This window comes from Molossus molossus, unplaced genomic scaffold (genome assembly GCF_014108415.1).
Source record: "Molossus molossus isolate mMolMol1 unplaced genomic scaffold, mMolMol1.p scaffold_m16_p_5, whole genome shotgun sequence".
Lineage (NCBI taxonomy): Eukaryota > Metazoa > Chordata > Mammalia > Chiroptera > Molossidae > Molossus > Molossus molossus.
In genome coordinates, this window is record NW_023425388.1 from 50,552,876 (window position 1) to 50,561,905 (window position 9,030).

Sequence of the window (9,030 nt, forward strand, 5' to 3'; positions counted from 1 at the left end):
TATTTCCTATTGGGTTTCATTGCTTCGGTTCTCGAACAATTTGGTTCTCGACCGTCCTCCTGGAACGAATTATGTTCGAGAACCGAGGTATCACTGTAGATGATAACTTCAACTGAATGTGCTATTCTAGATAAGAGTCTCCTTTTAGAAGGACATAAATGTATGTCCTGGTAACTGGTATCTAGCTATTGATATAACAAATTACATTTATTCTTTTTTTTTCACTGTGTCTGAAAATAAGTAAATAAATTTCCGAAGTAAATAAAATTTCTACAAATCTTTACATTTCTATTTAAAATCCAGTAAGAATCTCTTCCTAAACGTGATATATACTGGCTGAATTATACCATTAAAAAAAAAAAAAAAAAAAGACTTCCGGTCAAGATGGCGGCATAGGTAAACGCGATATCGCATCCTCCCACAACCACATCACAGTTACAACTAAACTACAGAACAACCATCATTCAAAACTGCCTGAAATCAAGCTGAATGGAAGTCCTACAACTATGGAATTAAAGCAGCAGCCACATCCAGACTGGTAGGAGGGGCGGAGGCGCGAGGGGCGGAGGCGCGAGGGGCGGAGGCGCGAGGGGCGGAGGCGCGAGGGGCGGAGGCGCGAGGGGCGGAGGCGCGAGGGGCGGAGGCGCGAGGGGCGGAGGCGCGAGGGGCGGAGGCGCGAGGGGCGGAGGCGCGAGGGGCGGAGGCGCGAGGGGCGGAGGCGCGAGGGGCGGAGGCGCGAGGGGCTGGTCCCACACCCAAGTGTGGTGGATAAAAATCAGGAGGACACCTCGGCAGGGAAGGTCCTCCCTGAGGACTGAGGGTTCCCCGTCCCACACCAGGTGCCCCGCTCAGGGTTCCAGTGCCAGGAAGAAAAGTCCCCATAACTTCTGGCTGGAAAAACCAGCGGGAACTGAGGCTCAGGGAAGCTGACACGGCTGGAGCCCCAGGCAGCTCCCTAAAGGGCCCTCGCAGGGACTTATTGGACTCTCTCCCTCTAAGCTCGGAGGGGAGGCAGCTTGAGGGACACCAGAGACATACAGGGAAGAACTGAGCTGTTTGGCGCTGGAGCGAGGGCTGGAGAGGGGGCTTTCTCCGGGACAAACGTGCTGTAAGAGGCCTTTGTTCCTTTGGTGAGCCCTTCCCTGGGGCGGCAGACAGCTGCCATATCAGGGACTCCAGCAACCTGGCTCACACTGGTAGCCCTGTCCTGGTGACTCCCTGAGGCCCCACCCCACCCAACTTTCAGGCCCACCGAAGCTATTTCCACTTGCTTAACCATAGGATTGCCTGTCTTGGATTCTGCTTCAGGTTTTTCCTAAATTCTTTCAAACAAGCAGCATCTGGTCTCATCTAGCCCCATACCGCTCGTTAAGTAATACACTGAAAAAACACAGGGAGGCAGCCAAAATGAAGAGACAAAGAAACAGGTCCCAAATGAAAGAACAGGACAAAACCCCAAGAAAAAAACTAAGTGAAATGGAGATAAGCAACCTAACAGATGCTGAGTTCAAAATACTGCTTATAAAGATGCTCAATGAACTTAGTGAGAACCTCAGTGAACTTAGGGAGGGCCTCAAGAGCATAAAAAAGGACCAGTCAGAAATCATGGATGCACAGTCAGAAATGAAGGAGGCATTAACTGAAATAAAGAATAATTTACACAGATTCAATAGTAGAGAAGCAAACCATCGATTTGGAGTATAAGGAAGCAAAAAAAAAACAAAAAACCTGCCCAATCAGAATACCAAAAAGAAAAAAGAATCCAAAAAAATGAGTACAGTGTAAGGAGCCTCTGGGACAACTTCAAGCGTGCCAACATTTGCATCTTGAGGGTGCCAGAAGGAGAAGAGCGAGAACAAGAAATCGAAAACCTGTTTGAAACGATAATGGCAGAAAACTTTCCTAACTTGGTGAAGGAAACAGACATACAAGTCCAGGAAGCACAGAGAGTCCCAAACAAGATGAACCCCAAGAGGCCCACACCAAGACACATCATCATCGAAATGCAAAAGGTTCAAGACAAAGAGAGAATCTTAAAAGCAGCAAGGGAAAGGCAGCTAGTTACCTACAAGGGAGTTCCCATTAGGCTGTCAGCTGATTTCTCAAAAGAAACTTTGCAGGCCAAGAAATATTCACAGTGATGAAAAGCAAGAACCTACAACCAAGATTACTCTATCCTGCAAAGCTGTCATTTAGAATCGATGGCCATATAAAGACTTTCCCAGACAAGCAAAAGCCAAAGGAGTTCATCACCACCAAACCATTACTATATGAAATGATGAAGGGTCTTTTTGAAGAAAAAGATAAAATGTATGAACAAACAAAATGGCAATGAATACATATCTGTCGACAATGGAATCTACAAACAAAATGAACAGGCAGAACAGAAATATTCTCATAGATACAGAGAACATTTTGTTGGTTGCCAGATGGGAGGGGGTTGGGGGAATGGGTGAAAAAGGTGAAGGGATTAAGAAGTACAAATTCATTGCTAGACTGACAAAGCTCAAAAGGAAAGGGGTTCAGGGGGTGGGAAGAAATAAACCAAAGAATTTATATGCATAACCAATGGACACAGACAGTAGCGTGGGAAAAGGCAGGAGGGGGGCAGGAGTGGGGAAGAGGGGGTCAATGGGGGAAAAATGAGGAACATCTGTAATACATTCTACATTCAACAATAAAGATTTAAAAAAAAAAAAAAACTATTTCACATACCTGAAACTAATACCAAATAATATTGAATGTAAACTGTAATTGAATAATAAAAATTTAAAAACCATTTCACATAAAATAAACAAATAAAAGTTAGAACCATAAAATATATATATATATGCTTGACAGTATTACAGATGTTTCTCATTCCCCCCATCTCTTGCTCCCCTCCACCCAGCCCCCACCCCCTGGCCTTCATCACACTATAGTCTGTGTTCATGGGCTATGCATATAAGTATATAAGTTCGTTGGTTTGTCTCTTCCTGTTCCCCGCCCCCTTCCCCTCTTAGATATGTCAGTCTCTTCCATACCTCTGGACTTGTTTTGTTGGTCAATTTATTTTGTTCATTAGATTCCACAAATAAGTGAGATCATGTGATATTTGTCTTTCTCTGACTGGTTTATTTCACTTAGCATAATAATTTCCAGGTCCATACATGCTGTCTCAAAGGGTAAGAGCTCCTTCTCTTTTACAGCTGCGTAGCATTCCGTTTTTTCTCTTGTTTATTTCATTAAAACATTTTTTTAATTTAAAAAATTTATTTAATTAATTTATTTTTGTTACAGATATTTCTCCTTTTCCCCCATTGACACCCTCTTCTTGTTCACCCCCCCCCAGCATTGTTGTCTATGTCCATTGGTTATGCTTATATGCATAAGTTCTTTGGTTTATCACCTTCTTCCCCCCAACCACCTCCTCTGAAGATTGTCAGTCTGAACCTTATTTCTATGTCTCTGGATCTATTTTGTTCATCACCTTATTTTGTTCATTAATTCCATAAATAAGTGATATCATGTGATACGTGTCTTTCTCTGACTGGCTTATTTTGCTTAGCATAATACTCTCTGGGTCCATACATGCTGTCTCAAAGGGTAAGAGATTCTTCTTTTTTACAGTTGCATAGCATTTTATTGTGTAAATGTACCACAGCTTTTTTATCCATTCATCTACTGATGGGCACTTTGGCTGTTTCTAAATCTTAGCTATTATAAATAATGCTATGAACATAGGGGTGCATATATTCTTTCTGATTGGTGTTTCAGGATTTTTAGGATATATTCCTAGAAGTGGGGTCTCTGGGTCGAGTGGCAATTCCATTTTTATTAAATTATTTATTTTTTAAAATCCTCACCCAAGGATATTTTTCTATTTATCTTCAGATAGAATGTGAGGGAGGGAGAGAGAGAGACAAACATCAATGTGGGAGAGACACGCTGATTCGTTGCCTCCTGCACGACCCCGACGGGGGCCAGAGATAAAATGGCAATCAAGTTCTGTGCCCTTGACTGGAATCAAACCCAAGACTCTTTGGTCCAGGGGCTAATGCTCTAACCACTGAGAAAACTGGCCAGGGCATGGCAGTTCCATTTTTAATTTTTTGAGGGACGTCCATACTATTTTCCATAGTGGCTGCACCAGTCTGCATTTGGACCAACAGTGTTCTAGTGTTCCCTTTTCTCTACATCCTTGCCAGCACTTACTGTTTGTTGATTTATTGATGGTAGCCATTCTCCCAGGTGTGGGATGATATCTCATTGTGGTTTTAATTTGTGTTTTTCTGATAATAGCATTTTTTAGGTCTCTTGGCCATCTGTATGTTCTCTTTGGAGAAGATGCCTATTCAGGACTTTTGCCCATTTTTAAATTGGATTGTTTGTCTCATTTTTGTTGAGTTATATGAATTCTTTATATATTTTGGAAATTAACCCTTTATCAGATGTATCATTGGCAAATATGTTCTCCCATACAGTGGGTTCCCTTTTAATTTTGATGATGGTTTCTTTTGCTGTGTGGAAGCTTTTCAGTTTTATGTAGTCCCATTTGTTTATTTTGTCCTTTGTTTCTTTTGCCCTAGGTGTATTGGCAAAAATTCTGCTATGTGACATATCTGAGATTTTGCTGCTTTTGTTTTTTTCTATGATTTTTTTGGTCTCAGGACTTATATTTAAATCTATATGTATTCTTTTTTTTTTTTTTTATCCTCACCAGAGGACATTTTTCCATTTTTTGTTCAGGTAGAGTGGGAGGGAGAGAGAGGAACAGAGAGAGAGAGCGAAACATTGATGTGAAAGGAACACATCGAGTGGCTGCCACCCGCACAACCGACCAGGGCCGGGGACAAACTGCAACCGAGGTACGCGCCCTTAGCGGGAACCGAACCCGGGTCTCTCAGGACCGCAGGCCAACGTTCTAACCGCTGAGCCAAACCGGCCAGGGCTAAATCTATATGTATTCTTGATTCCAGTAAACTAAGAACATCTTTTTCCTAGAAGGGGCAGCAGTACACCTTTATTGTCTGCCATCAAGGTTAGGTCAACTCTGACTCTGTAGTACAGGAGCCTTTATTGTTTCATCAGTCTACAGGCTGTTATACACTAGTCCACTCCATTGATGACATTAAGATGCAATGACCTACAGAACTGGAAACAATTACCCTAGTTGCCTTTGTAAAAAAACTATTCTGCCAGAGGGTGGGAGAAGATTCACATAAAATTAAAATGGCGTGTCATCTCACTGACATTTTTGAGGAACAAAATGAAAGGACTCCAAATGGAAGGACTAAGAGTTGCACCACTAAGAAAGAGACATAATTCCTGGTGGGTTGTTGACCAGTACTGCCAAACCTGGTAGTAAAAGTTCATGAAAAGCTATAGTAACCTTACATAGGTAGATATAATTCTAAGATGTAACTTAATTCTCAAGAATTCAAGTCTTAGAGTAAAGGTTTAATCAGCTAAGATGCTGCTGGCTATACACAAAGATAACAATGGGTAGTTGAGAAAAAAAAGTTATAAATACCAAATATGGCTTTGGATTCAGATGCATTTCATATACATATCTATACATTTTGTACAAATTTTTCTCTTTGTTCCCCATTTCTCTCAATATTTGATATAGAAAAAGATGCTTGTTAAATTTATTTAGAGGATAGTGGACAAATTTTTAAGATGGACTATAAGAGAATTAAAGGACAGCCCTGGCCGGTTTGGCTCAGCGGTTAGAGCGTCGGCCTGTGGTCCGGAGAGACCCGGGTTCAGTTCCCGCTAAGGGCATGTATTTCGGTTGCAGTTTGTCCCCGGCCCTGGTTGGTCGTGCGGGTGGCAGCCACTCGATGTGTCCCTTCACGTCGATGTTTCTGTCTCTCTCTCCCTTCCTCTCTCTCCCTCCCACTCTATCTGTACAAAAATATCCTCGGGTGAGGATAAAAAAAAAAGAGAGAGAATTAAAGGACAGATGAGCATCATCCCAAGATAATCCTGGGTACAATGATTGAGGTTTTGGCCCTGGTCGGTTTGGCTTCGTGGTTGGAGCATCGGCCCTTGGACCAGAGATACCCAGGATTGGTTCCCACTAATGGTATGTACCTCAGTTGCAGTTTGTCCCTGGCCCTGGTTGGGGTTCTGTGGGTGGCAGCTGGTCGATGTGTCTCTCTCACATCAATGTTTCTCTCTCTCACTTCCTCCCTTTCTCTCTCCCACTCTATCTGAAGACAAATGCAAAAATGTCCTCGGGTGAGGATAAAAAAAAATTGAGATTTTGGTTTAGCCACTTTTAAGAGGGGTAAAAGATATAAGAGGTAGTTACATTATGTTAGATGTGATTGTTTAAAAGTAGTGTAAGTGTAGAAGAAGGAAGACTTCCAAACTCATTTTATGAGGCTAGCATGATTTTAATTCCAAAACCAGGTAAAGATACTACAAAGAAAGAAAACTACAGGCCGCATCCTTGATGAACATAGATGCCAAATCCTTAACAAAATATTAGCAAATCGGATCCAGCAATACATTAAAAAAAAATATTCACCATGATGAAGTGGGATTCATCCCAGGGATGCAAAGCTGGTACAATATTCGCAAATCAATAAATGTGATACACCACATAAACAGAATGAAAGATAAAAACCATATGATCATATCAATAGATGCTGAAAAAGCATTTGACAAAATCCAACACCCATTTCTGATAAAAAGCTCAGCAATGTGGGAATAGAGGGATCATATCTCGACATAATAAAGGCCATGTATGAAAAACCTACAGCCAACATCATACTCAATGGGCAAAAACTAAAAGCATTTCCCTTAAGAACAGAAACAAGACAGGGATGCCCACTTTCACCACTCTTATTTAACATAGTACTGGAAGTCTTAGCCACAGCAATCAGACGTGAAGAAAAAATAAAAGGGATCCAAATTGGAAAGGAGGAAGTGAAACTGTCATTATTCGCAGATATGATATTTGTACATAGAAAACCCTAAAGACTCCATCAAAAATCTAGATTTAATACACACATTTGGCAAGGTAGCAGGATACAAAATTAACATCAAGAAATCGACGGTAGAGGGAGGGCGGACTGGACTGGAACTGCGTGGGGACACTTGGGATTTGGAGGTTGCTCAGAGTTTTTGCTGAGTTGCATCCACGCAGGACGGTGGCCATCTTACTTTTTTCTAGGGCTCTGGGGAGAGGCCGCAGCAACCCCTGGAGATTCAACCCCACCCAGTGGCCATTGAAATGCAAATTGAGGCTCATTAACAACCAGCATCTGTCCCACCCTTGGGAAATCCCCTAATGCTGAACACCTGAGGGAGTTTTCCATTCACCTGAGAACCCAAGGCTCTTCAAGTAACCACAACTAATAGCCTCCAGGCAAAAAGCTAGAGAATAACTGATCCATTCCTGGGCTTGCCCAAGAAAGTAAGACTTGACAGTGGTGTTTAACATGGGTCCTCCCATGCTCATCCAAACCCAGTAGAGGGAGCCACAAATAGAAGAACATTAACAGCCACAGGGAAAATTTGGCAGGCTCCAAAACCCACTCATAAAAGGGATCCAAATTGGAAAGGAGGACGTCAATTTGCAGATGACATGATATTATACATACGAAACCCTAAAGACTCCATCAAAAATCTACTAGACTTAATAAATGAATTTGACAAAGTAGCAGGATACAGAATTAATGTCAAGAAATAGACGGGTGCTCACTTCGGCAGCACATATACTAAGGTTGGAACAATACAGAGAAGATTAGCATGGCCCATGCGCAAGGATGACATGCAAATTTGTGAAACATTCCATATTTTAAGCCCAGGCCCGGACAACTTCATTACCAACATTCAAAGAAGAACTAATACCCATTCTCCTCAAACTATTTCAAAAAATTCAAGAAGAAGGAAGACTTCCAAACTCGTTTTATGAGGCCAGCATAATTCTAATTCCAAAACCAGAAAAAGACACTACAAAGAAAGAAAACTACAGACCAATATCCCTGATGAACATAGATGCCAAAATCCTACCAAATCGAATCCAGCAATACATCAAAAAAATTATTCACCATGACCAAGTGGGATTCATCCCAGGGACGCAAGTCCGGTACAATATTCGCAAATCAATAAATGTGATACACCACATAAACAGAATGAAAGATAAAAACCATATGATCATATCAATAGAGGTTGAAAAAGCATTTGACAAAATCCAGCACCCATTTCTGATAAAATCGCTCAGCAATCTGGGAATAGAGGGATCATATCTCAACATAATAAAGGCCATATATGAAAGACCTACAGCCCACATCATACTCAATGGGCAAAAATTAAAAGCATTTCCCTTAAGAAGAGGAACAAGGCAAGGATGCCCACTTTCGCCACCCTTATTTAACATAGTACAGGAAGTCTTAGTGACAGCAGTCAGACAGGAGGAAAAAATAAAAGGGATCCAAATGGGAAAGGAGAAAGTGAAACTGTCATTATTCACCGATGACATGATACTATACGTAGAAAACCCCAAAAACTCCATCAAGAATTGACTAGATTTAATAAATGAATTTGGCAAAGTAGCAGGATACAAAATTAATGTTAACAAATCGATGGCATTCTTATACACCAATGATGAACTCACAGAAAGAGAGACTAAAAAAACAATCCTGTTTACTATCGTGGCAAAAAAAATTAAGATACCTAGGAATAAACTTAACCAAAGAAATAAAGAACCTATTTGCAGAAAACTACAGGGCATTGAAGAAAGAAATAGAGGAAGATATAAAAAAGTGGAAGCAGCCCTGGCCAGTTTGGCTCAGCGGTTAGAGCGTCGGCCTGCGGTCCGGAGAGACCCGGGTTCAGTTCCCACTAAGGGCACGTACTTCGGTTGCAGTTTGTCCCCGGCCCTGGTTGGTCGTGCGGGTGGCAGCCACTCGATGTGTCCCTTCACGTCGATGTTTCTCTCTCTCTCCCCCTTCCTCTCTCTCCATCCCTCTCTATCTGTACAAAAAATGGAAAAATATCCTTGGGTGAGGATAATTAAAAAAAAAAAAAAAAGTG

General features: G+C 41.7%; 1 non-coding gene across 1 annotated transcript; it reads left to right on the plus strand.

The window, feature by feature from the left end:
* The first annotated feature begins 7,688 nt into the window (after window positions 1–7,688).
* Window positions 7,689–7,795, plus strand: LOC118617904. Its single transcript, XR_004956866.1, has one exon. It is a non-coding gene; the product is annotated as a U6 spliceosomal RNA (small nuclear RNA).
* The last annotated feature ends 1,235 nt before the right edge of the window (window positions 7,796–9,030 follow it).